The 26,966-nt window shown below is 31.6% G+C and overlaps 1 protein-coding gene across 8 annotated transcripts in view; it reads right to left on the bottom strand.

Moving 5' to 3' along the window:
• Window positions 1-26,966, bottom strand: part of RIMS2 (regulating synaptic membrane exocytosis 2) — a 539,971-nt gene that overhangs the window by 232,240 nt on the left and 280,765 nt on the right. The window contains exon 1 of one of the 8 annotated variants that reach the window (XM_020969978.2): window positions 11,519-11,572. The exons of the other annotated variants lie outside the window; for them this stretch is intronic. The gene's annotated coding sequence lies outside the window, so the exon portion shown is untranslated. Of the gene's footprint in view, window positions 1-11,518; window positions 11,573-26,966 lie in introns of those variants that run through there. 8 annotated transcript variants of the gene reach the window in all.

Below are 26,966 nucleotides of genomic sequence, written 5' to 3'. Positions count from 1 at the left end.
GTAATGTTTATTATCTATAGCTTGGAAAGCAGTCTGATGTCATTATCAACAGTACTCTATACAAGGCATAACTTCCTTATCAACAGGTCTATAGCAAATTATATTTAACAAAATCATTATAAGAAGCAAAGACACAATGGAAGGAGTATATCCCATGAATGTATAAAATAACTGAATAATATTTTATGCAAGCAGAAATTTAAAAAATATTTAACATCAATAATTTTATTACAATTATAATAATATAAATATGAACTAAATTCTACTAAACAAAAATACAGTCAAATATAGAAAGAAACTCCTATAATTTTATTATGTTTAAAGAGTTAAATCTATATCATGATATCTTTTAGAACTATCTGGATGACTCTGAAACACCAGAACTGAGAATTAAATTGGATCCAAAGTTACCATCTATTATGAAATTAAAGTAACTACTTATATCTTTTTATAGGCAAGGTGCCACAGTCATAATCATACATGGCAATATAATCATGATGTGGTACAATTCTGAGTACCAAAAATAATATGTGGCTACCAATACTTCTTACCATATTTAGTAAAAATAAGTTAAACTCATATGACCAATTTTGTTTGCATTTTAAAACAGAACATCAACTTTTGTTTGTTATAATTTGACAATATAAAATAACTGACAATATAAAATAAGTTAATTAGTTGAAATAGCCTTTCCTGGAGGCCGTAGATGATAGATTTATATGTGGGTAACTTTTTTACCGAAGAATTCTAAAGTTCTTCCAAATACTACTTTACACCGGATAATGAAAAGATAACAAAGACATATGCCAAACACGCCAATACAGAAATAATGGTTGCTAGACATGACAATCAAAACAACACAAGCCAAATGAAGCTAATGCTTAGAGATATAATCAAGCAATTAAAGAGGTATGCATATTACTTTCCCCCTTAATTTCTATGATGTGTTTTATTCAGAACCTTAGAAGGCCTTGTTTACAAGTTGTTTAAATGATATGATCATGACAAAAATATAACTTTTTATTTTTAATAATCTTTAAGACACATTTTGCCATATGACACAGTCTATGAAAATGAGGCATGAGAAATACTGCAGAAACCCATAATATGGCTGATTTTTATCAGCTATGTCTCCACATCATTAACAACCACAAAACTGAAAGATTGATATAATGACATTAGTTTTGTTTTTGTCCTCCCAAACCAGCATTCCACAGGGATTCCTCTTAACAAGTTGGATAGAAGAAGCAAGTGAATGATACAGAAATCAGTTTTTTGGTATAACATTTTACTTAATATCTTTATTGATGATGTGGAAAAAAGTGATAAAATGATGCTATTTATCTCTGAGAATGATATTAAGCTTAAAACATTGGGTGAGATGCATAATAGAATAAAACTAAGCATGAATAAACAAACCTAGAGAAACTGTACAGGAAAAATAGGTATTTAGATACTGAGTATAAGCAATATAGCTTTCCAGCGGAAAGGGGAAGAAGCTAAAGGTGTTATATTAAGTCATTCCTTTTAGTAAATATAGTATAAATTATCATGCAAAATGACAAGCTATTGGAAACTAAATGGAATAAAATAAAGTGAGATAAATTTTTAAAAAGAAAAAAACAATTGACAATGAGAAATAATATTACATACATCTGCTACATAAAGATTTTAAATATATTAAAGTTATTTATAAAACTTAGATCATTAGGAAGGAGAATGTGTATGACAGGAGGGGTAATTTTATTTAGTTAATAAAATGTTTTATTAAAAAATAATTTTACTTTATTAAAATTAAGCACGAGAAATTTCCCAATAAGTGATATTATTTCATGTGGATTCTAAGTAGCAATGGTACTTTGGTATATAGTTACTGTTCCCTACATACCTAAATTCTAGTATTGAATATAATTGCCAAACTTACAAGTCTGCCTGAATAAAAACCAATTCATGCCATTCAGTCTAACAGGCCCTTGTCATCATAGGGATGTTGAATGCCTTTAGGATAAGGATAATAATAAATACAAAGATGTGGGGCATTTAAATATGTGTGTGTTCATCTTTACAAGGGAAAGTGTTATGGCTAGAACACTAGGCTGAAAGTCAAGAAGTCTTGGGTTAGAATCACTGAAACGTAATACACTACGTAATTACGAACAAGTCACTTAATCCCTCTGAATCTCAGATAATTTACCTCTAAGATGACATAATATTTTATTTAAGAAAAACACTGAACACCTCAAAGTGTTTATATATTTTATTTGTTAGTTCTTACTATTCCTCCTTCTTTTCTCATTCTACCCCTTCTAATTCACAGTGGAAGGATTTGGATGGGGAGACACTGGACTAGCTGACATAGAGTAGGCCCTAATTAAATGTTTTATCACTGAAGGATTGATTATATGAACTAGAGGCCAGACCTGACTGGGGATTGGGAAGAGTAGACTGAACTAAGGAAGACTATCTTTCATATTCTTCAAAATAAGATATTTTAATTCATGCATTAGCATCTTAAAAGATGATGCCAGTATCCTAGAAAAAATCATAAAGTAGGCTAAGTTTGTTTTTGTTGCCTTTTTAAACTCTTCTTAAAATTTTTTCATACCTTTCCTCTAAGATACTCTCCTAAATCCCCTGATTCATCAAGGCCAGTCCAAAATGTCATTTTTTCAACCCCAAAGCTAGCTCAAATTAGCTTATTAAATTCATGCTAAGGTAAAATCAAAGTTTAATCCTCCTGGGGAAATTTGTATTTTTTAAAAAATTTTAGGCAAATGGGGTTAAGTGACTTGCCCAGGATCACACAACTCGTAAGTGTTAAGTGTTTGGTATGAGGCCGCATTTGAACTCAGGTCCTCCTGACTTCAGCGCTGGTACTCTGTCTACTGTGCCACCTAGCTGCCCAAGGAAATTTGTATTTTTAAAGGGTATTGTGTTATCACAAAGGAATTGCTAAAAGGCAGAATGTGTGTGAGGGGGAGATATTTTAGAACATCTGCCTTCTTGAGCTCCTTTCCTACACTGGCCACTAACCATTCCACTCCCATTCTCATCCCTAAATTTACTCCCATACCCACATCACACACAAACATTCTTTCTCTCTCCCTTTATTGCTAGACATGATAAGCATGAAATACCACTACAAAAATAAAACTGAATACATTTTAACTGAAAGCAAATGACTAGTTAACAACAAGGTGTCATTTCTAAATCAGCTGTTTATTGAAAGGTTAGATCAAGAGTCAAAATCAATATCACATTATAAGAATAGAAATAAGAATAAGATACATTGCAAAGAAAGCAACTTCAACTTGACCTATTCATTAACACGAGCTGCTGACACTCCAAAACGGGAAATAGATAAAGGAAGAAACACCAGGACAGATTATCACCACTTACAAAGAAAATGTAACCAATGTGAAATTAACCACAATGAAGTCAAAAGAGCTTAGAAACTGCATCAGCCAACAAACAGATTTCCTTCTCAATTACAGAAACTGGCAGCCAAGACCTACAGAGATTTAGAATAGGAACTTGTTTATTCAATCACATGAAGGAAAGGAAGATTATAAGGTAACATCACAAAATCATGAGAAGCAGTGAGGGGGTGGGGGAGTTTATAGGCAGTTTGGTGAGAATTCAAATTATGCCAAATCATCCTGAGAACTTTGAATAAAAAAATTGGAAGGAAGACAAGAAGTAAATATTTCATCAACAAACTATTATCTTTATCAGTGATACACAGATTCTAACATCACAGTCCTTAGCATGCTGGCTAAGGAAGCAGCAATCCACAAAAGGGAACAGAGGTAAGAATGGCAAGTAAACTAGACCAAGAACACAGAAGACATATAAACTAGAGGTTATACAAATTTGAGGGTGCTGATGTATCAATCCTAAAGATATATAAAAGCAAAGGAGATGCAAAATTATTGGAGAAAATCATGAATATCATTACATTAAAAAGACAATAAAGGTAACATCAGTGGCTATTGACTCATATGACTACTCTCCTATCTCTATAAAATTATGATGAGAATAATCTAAACACATATTGAGAGCCTCCTTGATGAAGATAGGAGAAAGGATCAGGTAAGCCTTTCACAAATTATATTTTCTAAAGGGACACATAATTACAGTTGCACAATTGAGTGAGAGATGCACATAACGCAAGATTCTATTAACCTTGCTTTTTATTGACTATCACAAAATATTGATTTAGTAGAACAAAATGCTATTTTAAGGGTTCTCCAACAATGTGTCTCAATATGTATATATTAAAATCATACAAGATTCCTTGAAAAATACACCTAACTTTGTGCAAAGTCCTGTGATTGTTAATACCAACAGAGGCTTTAAAGAGGGAGAAATATGCTCACCAGGTATCTGCCACTCTGAGGAAGGATGTCTAGCACAGGGTCCAAATGAAAGTGATTTTTCTCTATGACGTGATTCACAACAGAGTGGTTATGTGGGTTGAAAGTGAAGAGTTAAGCTTACACTTTGGTTGCAAGTGTTGGTGACTGAGAGAATAGTGGTGCCTTTGGACAGTAATAGGGGAATTTGGAAGAAGGAATTGTTTAAAAGGTAAAGACAATAAGTTCTAGTTTGAACATATTGAGTTTGAGATTCCTAAACAACACCCAACTCAAAATATCCAAAAGGCAGCTGTTGATATGGGATTATAACTCAAGAGAGAGACACATAGATCTGAGGATCATCTGCATAGAAATGATATTTGAACCCAAGGGAATTGAAAAAGTGACCAAGCAGGATAGTACAGAGGAAAAAGAGAAAAAGGCCCAGGACAGAGCTTTGGGTTAGTGGATGTGGCCTGGTGGAAAACCCAGCAAAGGAGACTGAGAAAGAGTAGTCAAGTAGGAGAATCAAGAAAAAAAAAGTATCATGAAAACTTAGAAAGTAGAGGATATCCAGGAGAGAATGTCAAAGGCTGTAGAAAGGCTAAAAGAATGAAAAATGAGAAAAAGTATCATTGGATTTGGCGATTAATATGTAATATTAATTGTATTGGTGACCATTGGTGGGATCTGAGATCACTGGTGATTTTAGGAAGCGTTAGTTCAGAAGTCATGCTGCAGAGTGTTTAAAACTGGATAAGGGGAAATAAAGTGAAGGCACCTAACAGAGCTTTTTCAAGGAGTTTAGCTGAAAAGGGGAGGAGAGACACAGGATAATAGCTAGAAGGGATGGTAGTATTAAGTAAGACTTTTTTTTCTGAAGATAAGACATGGGTATGTTTGTAGGCTACAGGGGAAAAGCCTTTAGATCATGACAGATTGAAAATTAATGAGAGTGGGGATGATGGTATTAGAAATTTGCTGGAGAAAAGAGGAAGGTGTAAAATGAAGGGTTTATGTAGAGGGGTTTATCTTGACAAGGAGGAGGGCAATTCCTTGCAAGACAGGGGTAAAGGATGAAATAGTGCCCATGTAATGTGAGAAGAGGAATTTATTTAATAGCACCCAATTTCTTCCCAAAAACAAAGGCCCATTTTTTAAATTAATATTATTCTGGTGATGCTGTATTACTGTGAATGATGGAATACCACAGTCACCAAAAATATTTAAGTTGACATTAATCCAGAAGGCAATGAAGACATGTGAGTAGGTTAAAATACATTTTCAACAAAGAACTGCACAAAACAAGCAACATATATTGGATATCATTATAGAGATATATAACTACAAAACAAGTTGAGCTGGTTATGTGAGAAAGTGAGTGATAAGTGAAGCAATCCAAAGTCCATGAAGTCTACTAACATATACTCAATGTCAAGAGATGTAGTAGATCACAAGGAAATTCAATGGACCCTCTATGAAGAATGTATGGAAGAACAAGAGTTGTACAGAATGAAAGGGCATCCTGTGCCCTTTGTTATCTGAATAACTGAAAGGAGTATGTATAGATACATTTAAGTATTCAAAGAATATTGATTAATGGGGTGACATAAACCTGGAAGACAGTTTCTAGCAGTATACTAAAAGACTCTGTCCTCAGTTCTGTCATATTTAACATTTTGAGTAATTACTTAGGTGAATATATTACATTTGAAGATGTCAGGGAGCTGAGAATAGCTACATATATAATAACATAGAACAAACTGGATTAGAGATGGAAGGTAGCTCAGAGATCATCTAGTCCAAATGAAAAATTCTCCTACCAAAACCTACACCTGAAGACCTCCTATAACAGAGAAATGAGGCAGCCCATTGCATTTTGAGACAGTACTGTTAGGAAATGTTATTTCCCCCTCATTTATCAAGCTGGACTTAGCTTCCTTACAATTTCCATCCATTGATCGTTGTTCTTCCTTTTAATCATCAAACAAAGAAAATTTAATCCTTCCTTTATCTCAGCCACTTGGAAATAGCTATTATATCACTCCAAAGTCTTCTCTTCTGTAGCTTAATTCCACCTCCTACAGCTAGTACTTATCCTGCTTCCCACTACTTTTCCTCCCCTTCATTTCATGGCCTGACATGTGGATGTTTCTTATATGTTTATTACTCAAAACGAGTCTCATTCTGATAACTCTCAATTCACTAGTAAAGAGGGAACCCTGGCTTCTCAAAGGACATACCAGAAGATCATAAGTTCTGGCAGGTCCCGTTCATCTGGAAAGAATTCAAATGACAATCCACTGATAAAATTATATGTATGTTACCTGAGGTACAACCAAATTGTAGAGAAGTCTATCACCAGAAAGATGGCTTTCCTGCCCCCCCCAACCCCATTACAGTAAGTCATGAAGATCATATATTGTGTGTATGGGTTACAATTCGCATTATTAGGGTAAATAACCACACCAATGAAACAATGAATTCTTGAAGTATTGAAGAAAGAACTTCTGTCTTCTCTGCCTCTGTATGACTGTAAGGTTTTAAAAACTAAGTTATTCACATTCATGTAGGCACGATTCACTATTCACTACATGCCCCTGCAGACAGTTAGAAAACATTTGATGGCTTGTAGTCTTAAAGTCATTCTCTTCCATTAATTCATCCAAATTATCTTTCAGAATTCCATTTTCATCTCTGTTTATCCTCTCTGTTCACTACCATGGAAACTCTACTGTTCAAATGAAACCTCATTTCTTAGAAGAAAAAAAAAATCACAGCATCAAGTACTAGTTCTCTTCTTTTCAATTTTTTATTGCCCTGTTTAATCCTGTATTTCTTTTGTTTCTGAAACTAACACTTCCTTTTATTTTCTAAATTTAGTTTCTCCTTAATTCACATCTGTTTTCAAACACCCTTTCCCATATTTTATCCACTTCTTTTTCCTTATCTTATTAATATTTCTATATTTCCCCTATCTAAAAAAAAAAAACTATCACCCAGCTCCATTGTTACATTCTGAACTTAAGACTTTCTCCATAAATCCACAATACTAATTCCTTCTTATACTTACTTCTTTTCTTTATTAGATCTTGTCTTAAGGAAGACTTTCTAATAGTTTTCCATAAATAAATTAATCAAACAAAATAATCTACCTCAAAAATCATTATATATTTAATAAGGAATGAAAAACTTAAAATTAATTCCTGTTGATTTTACATCTGTAAATTTCCAATTTTTCTAAATATCAACATTTTAAATAACATCATTTTTAATTTTCAAAAAACTACTAGAAAAATAATACCTTTTGATAAACATTTATTGGAAATTTTCACTTGACTAAGCATATTTTAGTTAAATATATGCCAAGTAAAGATAAACTGAATAAATAATATTATGATTTATTTTATGTACATATATGCCAAGCATAATCTGACATGTACCTGTATGTATCTGCTAACAATAAAGCCTAAAAATATAAAAGGCATGCAACAAAACAACACATTAGTGGCTAGAAGATTAATAATCTCCCTTATCCTAGTCTTCTTAATAGTTTTAGTAAAATAAATAATTTTATAACACGAATATAATCCTATCAGATGCAATTCCTTCCTTACAGGTTGTGTTATATCAGGCTTTCACTATATGTTCCTATGTTACAGAGACATAATTTGACCAAGGGCTATAAATGAACATGTGTAATGATTTGTTGTTGTTTCATTTCAGTCATTTTGAACTCTTTTGTTTTCTTGGCAAAGATACTGGAGTGGTTTGCTATTTCTTTCTCCGGGTCATTTTTACAGATGAGAAATCTGGGTTAAGTGACTTGCGCAGGGTCACAGAGCTAGTAAGAGTCTCAGGCCAGATTTGAACTCAGAAGATGAGTGTTCCTGACTGCAGGCCTGCCAGCCATACTATAACAGGATTCCATTCCATTGTACTTAACATTAATAGCTTCTGTTATGGATCTCATTCCATTTTCAAATACAAAGAAAAAAATATGTATCATTTAAATATTGAGCCCTGAGTCTGCTTTTTATGATGATTATTGGGGAGAAATACATATCCTATTAAAATTTTTAGAAAACAAAGTAAATATAGATTCTAATTCTATTTTTTGTTGCATGCATGACTATTTTTCTAAGAATAGTTTTGAGGCAAACATTTATATTTGGCTCTCACTTATTCATTAACTGTTTTTAAATGCAGCCAAGCAATGAAGTTACATAAATTTGGTGCATCATTTTTTGTTTAAATAATAGACCTCACATGCATGACAATAAAAATAACTGAATATTGCTTACTAAGAAATGGCCTTATCAAACTGAACAAATTAGATGAAAATCAAAAACCTTAATGGGTTCTCCACCAAGAAATATTACAATATAAAACAAATTTTACTTTTAAAATTATGAGAATAGCTTTATATTCAGAATTGACCTTGAGGAATATTTATAAAAGACATAAAGAATGGTTGGTTTATAGAAATAGTTCTCAAATTTTTGGTCTCAGGATTCCTTACACTCTTAAAAATTAATAAGTTTTTGTGTATGGGTTATATTGATCAGTATTTACTGTTTTAAAAATTAAAATGATTTCATATTACATTATTATAAAAATACTTTTGACCTCATAGACCCCCTGACAGGGTGATGAGGGCTCCTTGTTGGTCTCTAGACCATACTTTGAGAACCACTGGTTTACAGGTTGCCTGGAGGGTGACACAGTATGAGGGATATTAGAAAGGACATAGTATGCTAGATCTTTGTTTTCTCCTGGTTCACAGTGACCCAGATAAGAGTGTTATTGAAAAGAAGTGATAGAGAATATGCAATTTTCTCCTAATGAGTAGAAATCTTATAGGTCTTTACAGAACAACATTTCAGGGGGCAGCTGGTTGGCTCAGTGGATAGAGTGCGGCCCTGAAGTCAGAAGGACCTGAGTTCAAATCCAGCCTCAGAACAAACACTTGACACTTACTAGTTGTGTGACCCCAGGCAAATCACTTAACCCCAATGGCCAAAAAAAAAAAATGAATAACATTTCAGCTTCCCAATTTTAAAGGTCCATGTTCATTACATTTAGACCCTTACTGCACAACCAGATATAACGCAAATCAAAATAATTTTACAAATAGCCTTTAAAAATAACTTGCTCACTTTGTTAAGTCAAAGATGACAAAAAGTAGAGTCCAATAAATATTTGCAGAACCATAACATCTAGAGCTTCCACTAAATTAACTTCTCAGTTTCAAGAGCACTAAAATCTCCTTAGTTATTTAGGTTTACAATCTCTGAATCATATTTGATTCCTCTCTCACAATCTCAGAATCATATTTGATTCCTCTCTCTTTCATAACCTATATCTAAATTAGATGTCATGCTCTGTCAATTCTATATAACCAAATTTTCTGGCATCTGCCCGCTTCTCTTTACTCAAATGGGTAATACCTTAGTTCTAGTAGTGACCACTTGGATGAACTATGTTGATAAGCTCCTAATCAGTTTCTCTAATTCCAGTCTTTCTACTTTCTAGCTATATGGCATACACTCATCAAAATAACCTACCTTAGGCATGAGTTTTACCATGTCCTACTCTAGGTTCAAAAATCATCAGTGTTTTTCTACTGCTTTCATGATTCAATAGTCCTTGCTTTCATATTTAAAGCCTTTGACAATCTGGCTCCAATCAAACATTCCAATTTTATTCCCTATTATTTCTCTTTATGAACTCTATATCTGGCCTACCTCGATTACCATGCTATTTCCCAAAATCAGTATTACACATTATACCTCCATTCATTACAGATTCATTACATCACATTCTGTTGGGTGGAGAGACACAATCCAACTACTTTACAATTTCACCTAAGTAACCTCTTTTTTTCTTCCATTGTGTCCTTCCCTCTCTTATTTCTAGTTCATTGTAGTAAAATATGCTTTTCTAACATCCTTCCCTATTTTCCTATCCCCTCTTATTTATTCCTTCCTTCTTCTCTTTTCCTTGACTTTCCCCAGCATTTGTCATTGCTAAGCATATTATTTTTTTAAACACTTCAGTTTTAGGCTTCCTAATGGATCCTCTTCCTCCAGTCAAATCCTTTTCCTATTTTCTATATGTCACAATCATTATTCCCATGCCTAAAAAAGACTATTTTCATCATGTCACTCCTTTCTAACCAAATCTTCCATGGCTTCCCATTACTACAGAATCAAATTCAAAATCATTCTCAAATTCAGTCAAACATACTCTGGATTCACTTTAACTGTACAAAGCTATGTGAACACTGTATCAGAGATCTCTATGTCTTTATCGTCTCCAAATTCAGCTGTTCATTTGTTCTTTTCATTTTTTTTCCCCGTCTGGAATGCCCTCTTCCCTTATTCGAAGCATACCAGTCCTGAAGGCCTAGTTCAAGTGGCATCTCTTCTATCTTACCTGACTATATTTTAGCTAACATAGAATACATTCCTCTCAAATTCTCACATTGTATTTGCTATTTGCACTCAATTTAACACTTAATCATTTAATGTGCAATATTGTTTTGTATTTAATATGTGCATATCTTATCTCCCCAGTGAGTTTAAATTCTCTGAGAATAAGAGGCTACGTTTTATTCTTTTTTTTTCTTGGTCACACTTAAGGACACTGTTTAGTATATAAGAGATGCTTAATAAATACTTTCGGAATTGAAACAAGGATTTTACATAGTAAAATGCTGGTTATAAGTTCAATGAGCAAAAAAAATTATTAATGATCATTTGTTAATTAAAGGCAACAACTATATTTTACTCCAAATTATCTAGTTTGTATCTATTTTGTATATACCTATATGTCCACATGTAGTACCTCCTCATTAGATCATAAATTCCTTAAGGGCAGAGGCTATTTTACTTTTTTAAAATCTTTTTATTCAGTGCCTTCAGCCACTTAAAAGGCTGTAGAGTATATAACTCTGAATCTAATTTTTAAATAACACATACATATGACTGATTTAACTTGAAGTTACGCAAAATTTTTAAAAAACATCTAAAATTAAAATCTGAATGACTGCATTTGATTATACTATAAACAAACAGCAAACTGTGAAATGAATTATGATAAAATCTTAAGGAAAAGAAAAATGAAAAAGTAAGAATAAAGCAGTAGAAGAGACAGACCTGAGTATCTTCTCCTTGTTGACTCCACTTCTTCTGTGATCACATCGTGTAATGGACAGACATAGACAAAGGAGATGGGCGTGAGTGGATGTACTCAGAAGGTAAAAATTGACACTGAGGGAAAGGGCCAAAAATCGTTTTGCCAGAGAAGCCTGTGCACAGTTATGAGGAAGAGATAATCAAGTAGACACAAAGAGGAATAGGAAAGAACTGATGTAGAATTGGTTAAACTATTGTATGTTAGAAGAATTAGAAAGATAGAATTAGTGTAGGAAATTCAGTATCCATATTTTACAGTTCTGAATAACCAATCCTGACATTGAGGCTGAGGAGAGACACCATTAGTACAAAAGACTGTTACCAGCAATTATTAGTCTGTTCAAGATGTTGCCATTTCAAATGGAATGTACTCTTGTATTTGTGAGTCATTTATTTATTGATTGATGACTGCTGAAAGTAAAGAATTTATATTACCACTGCCAATATCACTAACAGCCTAAATAAGGCCTTATAATTTTTCTCCACTTTTTTGTTTCACTGAATTAACTTGTACACAAATGAAAATTCAGATCAATGGATCAATCAATCAATTCAATACAAACAATTGTTATCATGACAATACTATAGAGCAATGAATATATCCCAATGCAAATATATTTAAATCACATTTAAATTTATAGATAACCTTAAATGAAAGAAAAGATCTTTAATTATTTTTAAAAGTTTTTCACAAAATATGCAGAGAGTAATAGTTTTATCACAAAATTTACAATAAAACATAAACATGTAGATAAGGTGTGCTTTCTGGAGAGTATCTATTATTTGTCAGTTAAGAAGGCATCAAGAGGTTTAACTAAAAATGTCTGAAAGCATGAAAAATCCTATCAAACTGAGCATCTAGAGATGCTCTTTCAACAGAACTAAAAAATTGGCACTAGAACATTTGAACAAAAGAAAAAAAATCAAAACCAAAATCCTCGCATGACAATTACTGCATCAGTGGGGCAGATAGGTGTTACATCATTTCATCAAACAATTTCACAATTCAGTTCTGCATTACCTAATTTTCATAAGTATTATGGAAAATGCATCTTTAGAATTCAATATATTCAAATCACAGCAACTGAGAGCACTGAATAATTCCAATTACCAAGCTATCACTTGTCATTGAATAGTAAGGAATGTAAAAATTCCATTAGAAGAAAATAACAAGTATTCAAATACAAAATTATAAAAGATAAATCCTATTATTAATTATAAAAATTAAATATGTATTAATATATACTGATAACTAGAAGGTTCATTATGCTACTATGCAAACTTTATTCAAATCCTGTAACAAAAGCCCCCCTATACCCTATTACTCTTCACCTACATTCACAGAGACTAATAAGAGCAGAACCCCAGGAAAAGCATGTTCTTCTAGAATTATGTACAGAGACTGTACATTAAAAGTCAAAATATATCACCTTCTCTTACCCATCACCAAAAAGATAAAAAAAATACAAATTACAATATTATTGCAAATGTAATAAATCTGAATTCATAGTGTTTTATTTTAAATATGTAACATGAAAATTTGTCTATGCATCATACTGACAAAGTAAAGAAATAGTTTTTCACAAGTGACAAAATGAATTATTTCTATCAAATAATACACATATTTAAGTAAGTTGTAACTCAAGGAAAGAAACTTCATTATGTACGAGAAATCTAGAAAATGTTTAGATCAAACAAGATGGTTGCTCCACCAAGACTTATGAATTACTTGTGTAATTTTATGTTACTACTGACACAAAATGATTTTTACCTATGGATAAAAGCAAGCTAAAAGCATTCATATATTTTCACACCCTATTCATTAGGTAATCATAGTTAAATAGCCAAAGTAGAAATTAAATGACTTACCCAAGGTCATAAAATTAGTCAGTGGCAGAGCCAGAAATAGAGCTCAGGTCTCCTGATTACCCAGCCATTGCTCTTTCCACTAAACTCTACTTGACCCAATAAAAACATTTGAAACACAAAAGTCAAAACAAAGAGAAAAAATTGTCTCTGATACATTATTATATTTTATAATTTCATTGATTTAATTTAAAAGGTTCAAAAGAGGTACATTCAAATAATAAATATTTAGATTGCTAAGACCATGTGCTTATTCTTATAAGAAAATATGGAGATATTGTTTCTAGTATGTGGGCATATTCCTTAGCTACACTATTCTTTGATTCTTCTTTAGGTTTAAGACAAGGCAAAATCTATACAACCAATTGAGAACAATGAAAACCTTTCACAAAGATCACAGTGCCAAACTATAAGCAACACTAATTAATAATGGGCTTTCAATCCAACATTTTTTTCATGTTTCTATTTTTCATATTAATAGACAATATCAAGATCTTTAGCAAAACCCCAGAAGTTACTAGACTAACGAAAATCAAAACTCAATAAGGAGCTATTTTATATCTAATAGTGACAATAACATTTTTCTATAACTTTCTTGCCTTTATTTAAATCAAACAGTATTACAGCTTTATTTCCACTGTAAAGTAACAAAAAAAAAACTTCTTGAATTATCATGAGATCCTCATGTCCATAAATCCTTTCTTATCAGGATTCATATATTTGGAAAGCTAGTAAGAATGTAAATGCTTATTTGCAAAAACTATTATAATAAATTGTGTTTTACAGGGCCTAGTAAACCTAAAATGACCCTTACCTACACTTTTGACCTCATATTCAACATTCTATCACTTTGCTGGCTGGCCATCACCAAATAATCTCTATTTCAATGGTATGAGTAGGAACATGAGAACAGAAACTGAAGGAATGTGCTAACTTATATCCCTCTAATCTTCCTTATCCATTAGCATGATAGTGAAAGATCAGTGAAGCTATGCTGTCCATAGATATTGTCCCAAAGCTGTTGCCACTGTAATTATACCATTCTTTTACACCTAAGTCCTTATAAGGAATTTATAAATAAAATTTACATTATCTACTGCTTCATTAATTTCAGCGAAGTAAACAAAAATTGATTATTTCTTACGTTACACTGAATAGAAATATTTTTTCAAATTAAGAAGTCATAAAGAAATAATTTGTTCACTTATTGGCAATCTAGTAAGCTTTTGAGCAAATGTTAAAGACAGCATTATCACATTATTATTAAAAGTTACATTAAATAAAGACATTTTTAAATAAAAAATGCTAACATAAAATACTGACCAAATACATTGGTAGTTTAAACCTAATAAACAAATGTTTTTTCTCTACCATTCATGTAATAAGTTAGGGATACTATTATTCTTTCCTTAAATACATAAACTCCATAGTGGAAGGAAAATTTTTAAACGAACCACTAACCCAGAGTGAGCCCTCATTTTAAATTAAGATTAAGAAAAAAAATAATCTGAAGTCCTTACAACAACAAAAAGATATATGAAATTCAGCCTTATAGAGGCAACTGAAGATAGAAATATTGACTAGGTAAATAAAACATTTTTATTTAATATGGTTGTGAACTAAAATTGAACATTTTTTGCACATAATCAAATATTATGTATTTCCTTAATAAAACATTTGAAATATTATTAAAACTGTTATAGAAAATACTGGATAAATAATTTGATTTTGCTAAATATATTCAGTGAAAAAGAAAGATAATTCTCAGGACCATAACACTATTAATTTATACATAATATTGTGTCCAAAATAAAAAATAATTCCCTCCCCTCAAGATGACAAGTTACATTATTATTTTTCAATTAAAATATATATGCATATGTATGCATATATATGTGTGTTATATATATAATATATATATATATATATTATATATATATATATATATTATATATATGACACATAGAGAGACGATAACTAGAATTCCTGTTTTTAAAATCTGGTGCCCCTGACCTTCATATCTATACATTTCTAAAATTTCTATTGAAGCAATGCAATGTCTGTTTGAAATACTATATAACATGTCCTCAGTTGCTATCATTTTTAACAAGCATCCACTCATACTCTGTTGTCTGTTTAAATGTGTATGATTTAATATATATCTCTACATCTTGGAGTATTCTCTTATATTATGAAATACCAGTAATATATATTCAACATTAGCTTCTAAGAATAACCAAAATGGCCCACTCCAGGACCCTAAAGTTTGAGTATTTTGTTTAGGAAAGGACATTCCAAAAGAATAGTAAAATAAACACCTACAGAATAGATAGCATAAAATCCAAAAAGACCTAGAAAGCATAAATTATATATTTACTATTTTAGTCATGAAACTCATTCTTTTTTTTCCCATGCGGTCATAAATTTCTTCAAAACTCCCTGATAACTCATTTAAAACTAATATTTATAATCATTTAAAACAATTATATTGACAATGGATAGAACCTGAGATTTATTCATGATATAAAAATTGTATATATCTTATTATCACTTCTTTCTGTGGGGTCTACAGAGCAGAAATTCTGTGATTTAAAAAATAATTATGTATATTTATCAGATATTGTTTTTCATGTACACATCTTTAAATGTGTTTCCTCACACAGGAACAAGTTTTTTATTACTCTTTCTTTTAAGTCTGAGAAATCAAGCAATTTTGATGTATGTATACAAAACATGTTCAAAACATGCACTGGCTGGTAGAATCCATTAGTTAATGATGTTTTTTAGGTTAAGCATTACTCTTTAAAAAATTAACTTTTTATGAAAAAAAACCTTTAATATCAATAATTTTATGTCTTAGATCATATTTTGGAAGCTACCTTGTGAATGACAAATCTATAATTATTTTCTGATGAGAACAACTTACAAATAAATGAATTGAATAAATAACAAATAAATAACTTAAAACTTGAAATTCCTGTTAACTTATCTATAGAAACATGAGAGCATAGTATTTTTTCCTTCTAGGTAAGGCAATATTTGGCTTGACATAGAATGACAATTTTGGCATGGTATTTGGCATCAAATTAAAATTCAATAGGGTGATTTGCCCCATTTAAGACATTTACTTAGCTGCCTCTACATTTTTCTGTTTCAATTACCAATGAAGTTACTTTGTCCTACAATAATAACAGTGTAGGAGAGAATTTTTAAAAAAATACAGCAATAAACCAATAACACTTTCTTACAATACCTTATATCTTTCTCAAGACTGGATAAATTAGTACAAAAATCTACATCAGAACTTTATATTAAATTTTAAAATAATTTAACAAATTTATTATCAACACCTTTCTAAAAAAAAGTGAATTGAATCTTTAAATGTCTAATAATTTATGTTTCTAAAGTGATAGACATTTGTAGAGCCAATCCAATCAAATAAAATTCACAATCATTTTCTTAATCACTTTCCCTGTCAGATTAAGAATTACTCCCAGCGGTAAAAAACCTTAGTTTAAAAATGAAGAGCTTCATTCTTTTGAAATTTACATTTAGAAGCTGTAGTATGAGCTCTGCATTTACTTTATAGCTATAATGTAAATGTGGAATGTGAGGGGAATGTGAGGACATTGGTGATGATAATAAGCCAAATTTATATAACTGCTTTAGGGATTACAAAGTATTTTCCTCACAACAACCCTGTGAAGAAGGAGGTAATACATTACTACCATCCATATTGGTTCTAAGATGTTAAATGACCTTTTCATTATCACAAAGCTAGTGTCTGAGGCACAATTTGAAACTAGAGCTTGAGATTTCAGGTTCAGTGTTCTTTTCCAAAAGTCATACTCTGTCTCTTAAAACTAATTTATTAATATTTACACTTTAAAATGTTAAGATAATTACAAATCATAAAATTACCTTGTGAAGTGAGTCATTATTATCAATATTTCAAGAGAAGAACCAACAAAGATAAAAAGATTGTGACATGGTTTTTCAGTCATACAATGAGTATTCTGACAGTAACAAAGTCAGTCTGTATTAAAACTTGAGAGTTACCAGTTTTTAATTAACACTCACATGAGAAAATACAAATAATTGCATGGATATATTTTTGGACTGATTTCATTGGTATTAGAAACTCTGGTGAGGAAATCTCCTATACCAAGGCTTATACCTTCTCTGCAATCAATATTCCTAGAGAGTTGCCTTGAGGATTCTGAGGTTAAGTAACTTGCCCAGAGTCACACAGAAAGTTCATATAAGACGTCAGACTTGAAACGTATATTGTCCTTGCTTCAAGGTTAGCTCTCTATCCATTATAATACACTGCATCTTTTTGGTGACACTACTCACAAAAAAAGAAATAATATGTAAAATGGAAAATTAAGACATATGGACAATATAAACCCAAGCATATGAGCAGTACATCTATGTATTAAATATGTATAAGTCTATAGGACACTTATTCATTCCACATGTGTCTTCATGTCATATGTATTAATTTTTTTCAGTTCCAAAATGAAAGATTTTAATCAGTTCTCACCAGAATTCATTTTTGTTAAATATATTAAATTTTATATATCAAAATGGGATAAATATATTTATTTTTATTCCTCATGTTTTTATAAATTTCAGATATGTTTCTTATCACAGTAGAAGCAGATAAGTCATGAAACATTAAAGCAAAGCTGATAGGTAAGTAGGAATTTTTATAAAGATATCTTAGACATCATTATTCTTACCTGGGTTCAGATCTCTGAAATAAACACTATTCAACATACCTTCCATGTCCATTCCTAGTTCTCCTTGAGCTACCAAAGAAAAATTCATTTTTATGTCTTTTGGCTTTGGACTATGTCTAAGGCAAATTATAATGTTAGAAAACGTAAGAAAATTGACTCCAAATACCACACACAAAAATTGAGGATTAAATTCAACATGAAGGATCAAAATATAGTTAAGTGTAGAAGTTCCATTATCTTAATCATTTCTTTTTGTCTATTCTTCTTTCCATCTGACTGCTCTCTAAATCATCTATCACATCAGTGCCAAGTAATTCATCCTGTGTACTACTCTGATCACATCAATCCCTTCATCAAAAGACTCCAGTTTTTTGCCTTCCAAATAAAGCATAATCATCTGAATCTGCATTCAAAGACTTCTACAACCTCGGTGCCATCTGCCTTTTCAGTCTTATCTCATACTTCTATCATGCATGACTGATGTAGTCACGTCCTTTAAGTCTGAACTTAAGGGCCCCCTCTTTCACAAGGTCTTCTTTGACCCCTTAAAGGCTAAAGTGATATTTATCTCCTGAAATTTCTCATAATATTTTTCACCAGGACCTCTTTGTACTTACATAGCTCTTTTTTGTTATTAGAGTTACTTGGGCATATCATTTTCAACTCTATTTACTCTTAAAATCTCAATTTAATGAACCAAGGCTTCAACATTTATAGTGTATACAAATTTAAGCATATGAAATCCAGCAGCAAAAATATCTGGTTAGTAACTGTGAGTTTAGCACCTAAATAGGAATAATAACTAGTAAATAAAAATAATAATAACTAATATGTATATGTCAGGTTTGTAAAGTGCTTTACATATATTATCTCACTTGGTCCTAACAACATAACCTTGTGAGGTAGTGCTATTATACGCCAATTTTACAGAAGAAAAAATAGTAATTATAATTATCAATTTTGGCCTGCAGAAGAGAGAAAATACTCCTCTCTTCCTTCTTTATAGAGGTAAAGGATTATGGGTGTAGAACAAAGCACATAATATCAGGCTTCGTTGATACTTGGCCAATTTTGTGGTATTTGTTCTCTTTTTTATCTTTGTTAAAATTGAGGGTTCTTTGCAAGAGAAGAGAAAAGGGTTATATGTGGAAATGAATGTGATGTAAAAACAAAATACACCAAGAAAATTTTCAAAAGAAAGTGATTTTTAAAATTTAAAGTGCTATGAAAATTTGAGTAATTTCATGTCTTGAGACTCAAGATTCCTCTTCTGTTTAAAAAAAAAAAAAAGGAATTGACCAGGCCTCTAAGGTTTCTTGGAATTCACAGTCTTTTGATCCTATATATATATATATATATGAATGCAGCTACTTGGTTAGAAGAATCTATAGAGAATGAATACTTATACAATGTTTACACATTTTGACTCAATTTTTTTCCTGTTCAACTAAAAAATCAAAACATAATTGACTACTAAATACTGAATTTTATTTCAATTTTCCTTCTATATGTTTTCACAAAACCATAGCTATATGCCAAAATAATAACAAGAAATTGCTAAGCTTATATTTGTTTTTAATTAGCAATTACAAGCACAGTGTAAATACTTGAAAACATTTGAGGATGCTACAATATTGTTACTGTAAACTTCACGTAAAGAATCTTTGACTAGGTTCACAGTTCATGGATTATGTTGAAGATTTTTAATATAGACAAATAAGTAAAGAATGAAATATTTTTGTTTTGTTTTGGTCCAGACCTATAATTTCACTGGTGTAGGAATTGCAGGGGAGGTCAGCAATTGCTCTGCAACTTGTATTGGACAATTGCCTGGGATACTGAGACATTATGTGACTTATTCAAAATCATAAGCCCACCATAGTGACTAAAATTCATGGACTATTCATTTTATTTTAGTGTTGAAGTTACATATAAAATAAACGAGAGCCTGACTTCAAAAAATACATGTCTGTTGGAAATTAAAAACTATCTCATGTGTATCCTAATACTAATCTGCTCAGGAGACTTTCTGCTAAGATACATGAAATAAGTACAATTACAAAGTATTTAAAGCATTTCATCCAAAGATCTGATGTTATTTTCTAATAAATGTCCTTAGATTTTGCCAAATTCTACTTGAAAAAATATGAAGTGGTTTATTTATTAATAAGCAACCCACAAAAGCTATGATTAAGAGCATACTGATAAAACATAAATAGTCCTTCCTTATCTGGTACATGTATAATTCTCATATTAATCTTGCTTTATCTTTGTCAGAGTTTAAATACTTCCTTTGTCTCTGTAAAAAAGTTTAAATACTGTAATAAATGTAACTTTGTGTTCTAGCTTTCTTCAAAATATAAAAACAATTATGTAATAGAACTTTCCTAGTTGTGACATTCCATACTTATTCTTTACTTCTAAGCTTAAATTTTAGGTATTAGGAACATGTTCATTACCTGGAAAAGTTTTCTTACCATATATGATCATTCATGAACATACCCAATACCATAAAAATAATGAATAATTTTATAAATACAAAAATTAATGTAATCACCATAGCAAATTTCACATCCAATTAAATTTAATTAGCAAAGCTGAACATATACCATATAGAAAATAAAGCATTATTTTCAGGATATTTTTGTGATTTTGTATTTATAAATAATTTTTAAAAATAAATCAATATATTTGGTATACTATTTTGACATACAGATATTCATATGTCCACAATATATGAGTACACAATTTATGTACATATATAATGACAAATGTATGCATGTATAAACATTTCCTGTGATAACTGAAGCAATTCAAGATTAATTAACTTTAAAAAGAAAACCTACATCACAATGTGAATTCAGGAGAGAAGCTTTCAAATGCATTGATGTTTGACATCACATATTACACATTGACTTTGCATTCATGTGTGTATATATATCTAGAGACATGCTTACATATACATGTACAGTCTCAAAATGTGTACTAAAACAGTGTAAATTACAAAGCCATATACAAACCTCATACAGATATATGTGATTAATGAAATTGGCTCATTAAGGTTCACGAAATTTATTTTAAGCAAATTCCAAAGGCAAATATCACAGAAGGTTTCAAAACATGATTTACATACAGATATGTTTATACACACATATGTATGTAGAGATATTGTATGCAACTTTTATGATATGTGAATTTTAGAATTTGCTTAAAATAAATTTCATAAACTTTATTGAGCTAAACAATTTTTATTTATCAGATATATCTGTATGATTCTTAAAATGAGGTTTGTATATAGCCCCATGACTTAGATTGATTCAGTATACATTTTGAAACATTTTTTTTCCTAGAAAAAAGAGTTAAATAGACTTGGCATAACGCATATTAAGTATGTCATTAAAGGTAAGTTTTTAGATCAACTAGATCCTACAGTTAAACAGTGTTCAAAAAACTATATGCAAATTAATAGGAATAATGCTTCTGGAATCATTTTAGGGATTTTTATGTCAAGTGGTTATCTACCTAATCCATATTCTGAAAACCTCAATGAACTTTTTAAAATGAAAACTATACAGTTCTATTTTCTATATACTATACTTTTCTTTCTTCTCCATTCTAATGTTTACTTTTTGGCCATTCTAATACTTGCTTATACATCTCTCATTGAAAGCTAAAAGAAAGATCAAGTTTTAAGTAGGATATTTCGGTACTTGTTAGTAGAACTAAATGGGATGGTTATTAACCACTTGTTTAATTAACAGTGCTAACTTTCTTTTGCATTATGGATAAACAAAAGACGAAATGTTTTGATCACTATATAAAATGTTATGCATTATGTATGTGCTAACTAACTCTGACTATGAAATAAATATTTCATAACTGAAATATACCATATTTTGCCTAAATGAAAATAAACTTTTTAGTTAACATTTCTAAGTTATGATTTCAGGGTGGCAATTACCTTATTACATATATAAGTTTTACCCTAGTGTGTCTGACATAACACAAACCAGAGAACCAGAGTAATAAAGTAGTACCCAAGTATATGGTTAAGTGTGTTAACATTAGCATTAAACCAACATTTCTTCCCACACAACATGTGTAACTACTTTTTTCTAATCAAGGATAGAAATAAAGTGTGCACATAACTAATCTAAATGGGCTCTACACACTAAAAACTGTCACACAGTGAGAAAAATAAGATAAAACAAGCACACACTCTTTACAAAAGCATGAAATGCAATGTTTTTATAGTCTCATGCTTTTATGTGGTTTTCCAAACCCTGACAAACCTGGCTCAGTTTGGTGTTTCTTTTTCGGCAATGGTTTGTCATCAGTTATTGCACCATTCACCTTTTTCTGCTGGTCTTCCCATGTAACTTCTGGCATAAACCAAGAGAAATCAGAACTTGTCAGAAACATTAATATGTATAAGAAGATACCTAAAGCATATGAGGGAACTTAATATACACAAATAGCATTCTTGGGACAAAACAATTTGATATTTCATAATGTAGGGCCACAAAAAACTCATAATTTTTCATATAATTTGTCAAACACCTTTTATAGCATACATTTTAAGAGAAACATTAATATTGTGAAATAATTTATACTGCCTTTGAAAATCCAGTGAGTTAAAACTTATAAATTTTAAAAATTATTTTAAAATCTATGAAATAGATGAAAAAACTAAATTGCTTTTTAAAAAATGTTTATATTAGACTGCTTTACTTGATGGTGAAAAGTTAACCCATCAACAGCATTTTACTACTCCATTTATTATAAAAAATATTGCTGTAAAATTGAATGGTGTTTAGATACAAAGTTTAATAAAGAAAAAAAATGTAAAAGATTAAAAGATTTTCCAAAAATAAGGAAAGGGAATAAAAGACCCAGAAATGGAAATGCCATCTTTCAAAAGATCACATGGTATAAAATGGTTCAATATTATATTTGTTAATGTTCTCAGTACCTTCATTAATGAGGAAAATGTATCAAACGATATGCTAATCAGTTCTATAGTCACCTTATTAAAAGAAGATCTCCCATAAGAATAAGTCTCAAGACTTCTATTAGTGGCAGCTAGGTGGCAAAGTAGATAGGATACCAGGCCCAGAGTGAGGAAGACTCATCTTCCTGAGTTCAAATCCTGCCTCAGACACTTACCAGCTGTGTGAACCTGGGCAAGTCACTTAACCCTGTTTGCCTCAGTTTCCTCATCTGTAAAATGAGCTGGAGAAGGAAATGGCAAACCCCTACAGTATCTTTGCCAAGAAAACCCCAAACGGGTCACAAAGAATAGGATATGACTGAACAACAAATCACTTGATTAGAAAAAATAAAATTACTATTAATGCTCACATATTTTGCAACATAGAGCGTTAGCAAATATTCACTATACTACTGGACATTATAAAATTTATAAAAAAGCACTGAACTTCATCTTTTCCCCTTAACAGGTGCAAATTTCTAATTCTCATCTAGTTTGTCTCCGCTATACTGTACAGTCTCTTCTACTCTCCTGCCCCAGTAAATAGGCATTTAGAGAATATAAACTAATACTTTACAATGAAAAGAAATGCCATGATAAATCTGCTTTCTCTTTCCTTGACCCACTGCCAATAATAATATAGCACATTACAAAATCAAATATATGAGGTTATCACCTCTTTCAGAAATTTGTACCATGGTTCCCTATCCACTCATATAAATAATTAGGAGCTTGCTATATTTACTCTAAATCTTTTCTAGTGCCTGTTCTAAGGATAAAAATACATGGCATAAATAAGAACAGGTTTCCTCTGGAGCCAAGATGAAACTAAACTGCTTATATTTGTGAGTGAGGAAGGCAGCTCTGGAGGAAGAGCATTATTAACATTTCACTTGTATGAGTAGTTTACTTACATTGCTGCCGTCTCACATGAAATCAATGAATGATCATTTACATAAAGAAGCCATGTTAAAGGCAATTGCTATGAGAACTGGGAAGACTGGGATGTTAGGTGTTATTTCTGATGTTAAAGTATGCTGTCCAACTCCAAGAACACTGGTAATTTTTCTGTGGCTACAAGATCTAAAATGTTTCATCCCTAATACATATGAAACCGCATAACGTGTCATTTAAAGTAGAAGGCCAAGTGACATGCTAAGTAAAGTACAATATTCTCTACTAAATAAATATTTACCCCAATTTGAAACTATTTGTGCTTTTTGTTACTATTTGCCAAAAATAATGTAAAAGGTTCAAGAAAAGATCTACCAAGTTTTTTCTAAAGTCAATATTTCTAAAATATTAATGTATACAAAAACATCTATGAAATGCTTAATTGTTTTAAATGGAAATGTTGCTATTCACAACATGGCAAACACGAGTCAAGGATTATACAACTCTCAAAATAGAAAAATTTTTGAGAGCTGAGATTTTTTTTTATAAGATATTGGTTCCTTCCTTAGTGCCTTAAAACATGTCTAAGTCATCTTTATCTTTCAAAAATCTTCATGGGACTATCCTCTTAAGCTTATCTTTCTAGATATCACCTCTCTTTATCAGTCAAAGTAGATAAAGCTATCTTGCTTCCACTTGCATGCCTCTCATTTATTCCTCAACACTTTGCAACCTGGCTTTTGAACTCATAATTTAACTGTCTCCAAAGTTACTAATGATCTCTCATTTGCCAATCTAGTGGACTTTTGCCAACCATCCTTCTTTACTTCACTGTTGCATTAAACACTTTAGATCATTCATCTTCTCTTAGATATTTTCTCCTGTCTCTATTTTTTCATTACTCTCTCTCTTCTGGCTCCTTTGAAAATGAAACTCTATCTCCAGATTCCACGTATTTCCACTGGCTGTCCCCCATACATGGAATTATATCTCTTCTTCTCTTACTCTTGGCTGTCCTGACTTCAAGTCTCATCTAAAATCTCACCTTCAGCATGAAGCTTTTCTTGGTCCCTCATTATGTTAGTGCCTTCCTTCTGTGATTATCTCCAATTTATCTTGTATATATCTTGTTTGTACACAGTTATTTGTATGTTGCCTACCCTATTAGACTGTAAGCTCACTGAGGTCTGTGACTATTTTGCCTTTCTTTGGATCCCCAGCATTTAGCATGGTACTTTGTACATAACAAGTACTTAATAAATGCTTGTCTTGACTCTTCCCTGCCTGATCACTCTTTCTCAGTCTTTTTCACTAGCACGCTATCCCTATCATGCCTCACACTGGGTATAAACCAAAACTTTATCAAAAACCTTTTCTTCTCTCTCTATACCCTCCCTTGATGGACTCATTAGCTCCCTTGAATTGAATTATCATTGTTATTCAGATTGCTAATAGATCCATAATCCAGCCTCAGCCCTACTCTTGAGCTTTAGTCTCATATTATGAACTGCTAATCGGGCATTTCAAACTAGATGGTCAGTACACACCTCAAACTCAACATCCAACAAAACTCTATCTTCCTTATTCTCCAAAATTTTTCTACTTTTGTCGAAGGCACTAATATTCTTCTAGTCTCTCCAGTTCATAACTTTGGTGTTATCATTAACTTCTTATTCTTCCTATTCCCAACAACCTATCTTTGGTTTTGTATTTATATACTTTATAGAGTTTGGCATGTGGTAAGTGCTAAGTAAATGTGTAATCAATCATTCATTCAATCATTCATCCATATCCAATCATTTGCAAACTCTTTCCATTTCTACCTCCATATCATTTTTCAAAACTTGTCCTTTCTCTCTACTCTATACAACTACCACTTTACTTCAGGCTTTCTCATTACCTATCACCTAGACTATTTCAGTGGCCTCCTAACTGTACTCCCTGCTTCCAGACTCTCTTTATTCCAAAATATCTTCTGCACAGTTTGTCAAAGTGATTTTCCTTAAGTGCAGAATTGACCATGTCACTCTTCTATAAGTTCAAATGGCTCTGTATTGCCTCTAGGATAAAATATAAACCCTTTGTTTTGGTTTTTAAAGCCATTCAGAACCTGGCCCCAAGGTATCTCCCTAACTACATTATATATTACTTCCCTTCCATCCAGGTTAACCTTCTCCATTCCTCACAAAGGAAGCCATCGCTGTCTTCATGTCTTTTCACTGGCCATTCCCCATGAAAGGAATAATAAACTTCCTCCTCACCTCTGCTTCACAGAATCCCTTTACTTCCTTTAAGAAGCAGCTAAAGTACTTCCTTCTAAATCAAGCCTGTCCTGATCCCTCCAACTATTAGTTCTCTTCTTCCCTAACTACTTAACTACTTTTCACTGATTCTTTAATTATTCGTAGATACTTTTTTCTATATATAGTGACATATGCACATCTTGTCTCTCTGGATAGAATGCAAGCTCCTTGAGAGAAGGTGTGTTTCATTTTTTTGTCTTCCTATCCCTATTGTTTACAATAGTCAGTTAAGCAGCACATATTAAGCCCTTGCTATGTGCCAGACTATGAATTAAGCACTGAAGATACAAATAAAAAGGCTAAAACAATCTTTCCCTCAAAGAGTTTATATTCTAATTGTAAAGAGTCATCTAAATAGCTAGATAGATAAAATATGGAGTAGAAGTAATCTTGACAGACTTAGAAGCGGGGGTGGGAGGGGGGAGGGGGGGACGAGGAAAGACTTCTTGCAGTATGTGGGATTCAAGCTGAGTCTTGAAGTAAGTGAGGGAAGCTAAGAGGTAGAAGCAAGAGAATTCCAAGCTTTTTATAGAAGATACCCATTGCATGGAGACATGGAGTCATGGAGGCTGGAGACATGGAGTCATGGAGGCTGGAGACAGAGTATTGTG

This window comes from Phascolarctos cinereus, unplaced genomic scaffold (assembly GCF_003287225.1).
Source record: "Phascolarctos cinereus isolate Bilbo 61053 unplaced genomic scaffold, phaCin_HiC Scaffold_4;HRSCAF=312, whole genome shotgun sequence".
Taxonomy (NCBI): domain Eukaryota; kingdom Metazoa; phylum Chordata; class Mammalia; order Diprotodontia; family Phascolarctidae; genus Phascolarctos; species Phascolarctos cinereus.
This window is presented reverse-complemented; position numbering and strand designations above follow the sequence as displayed.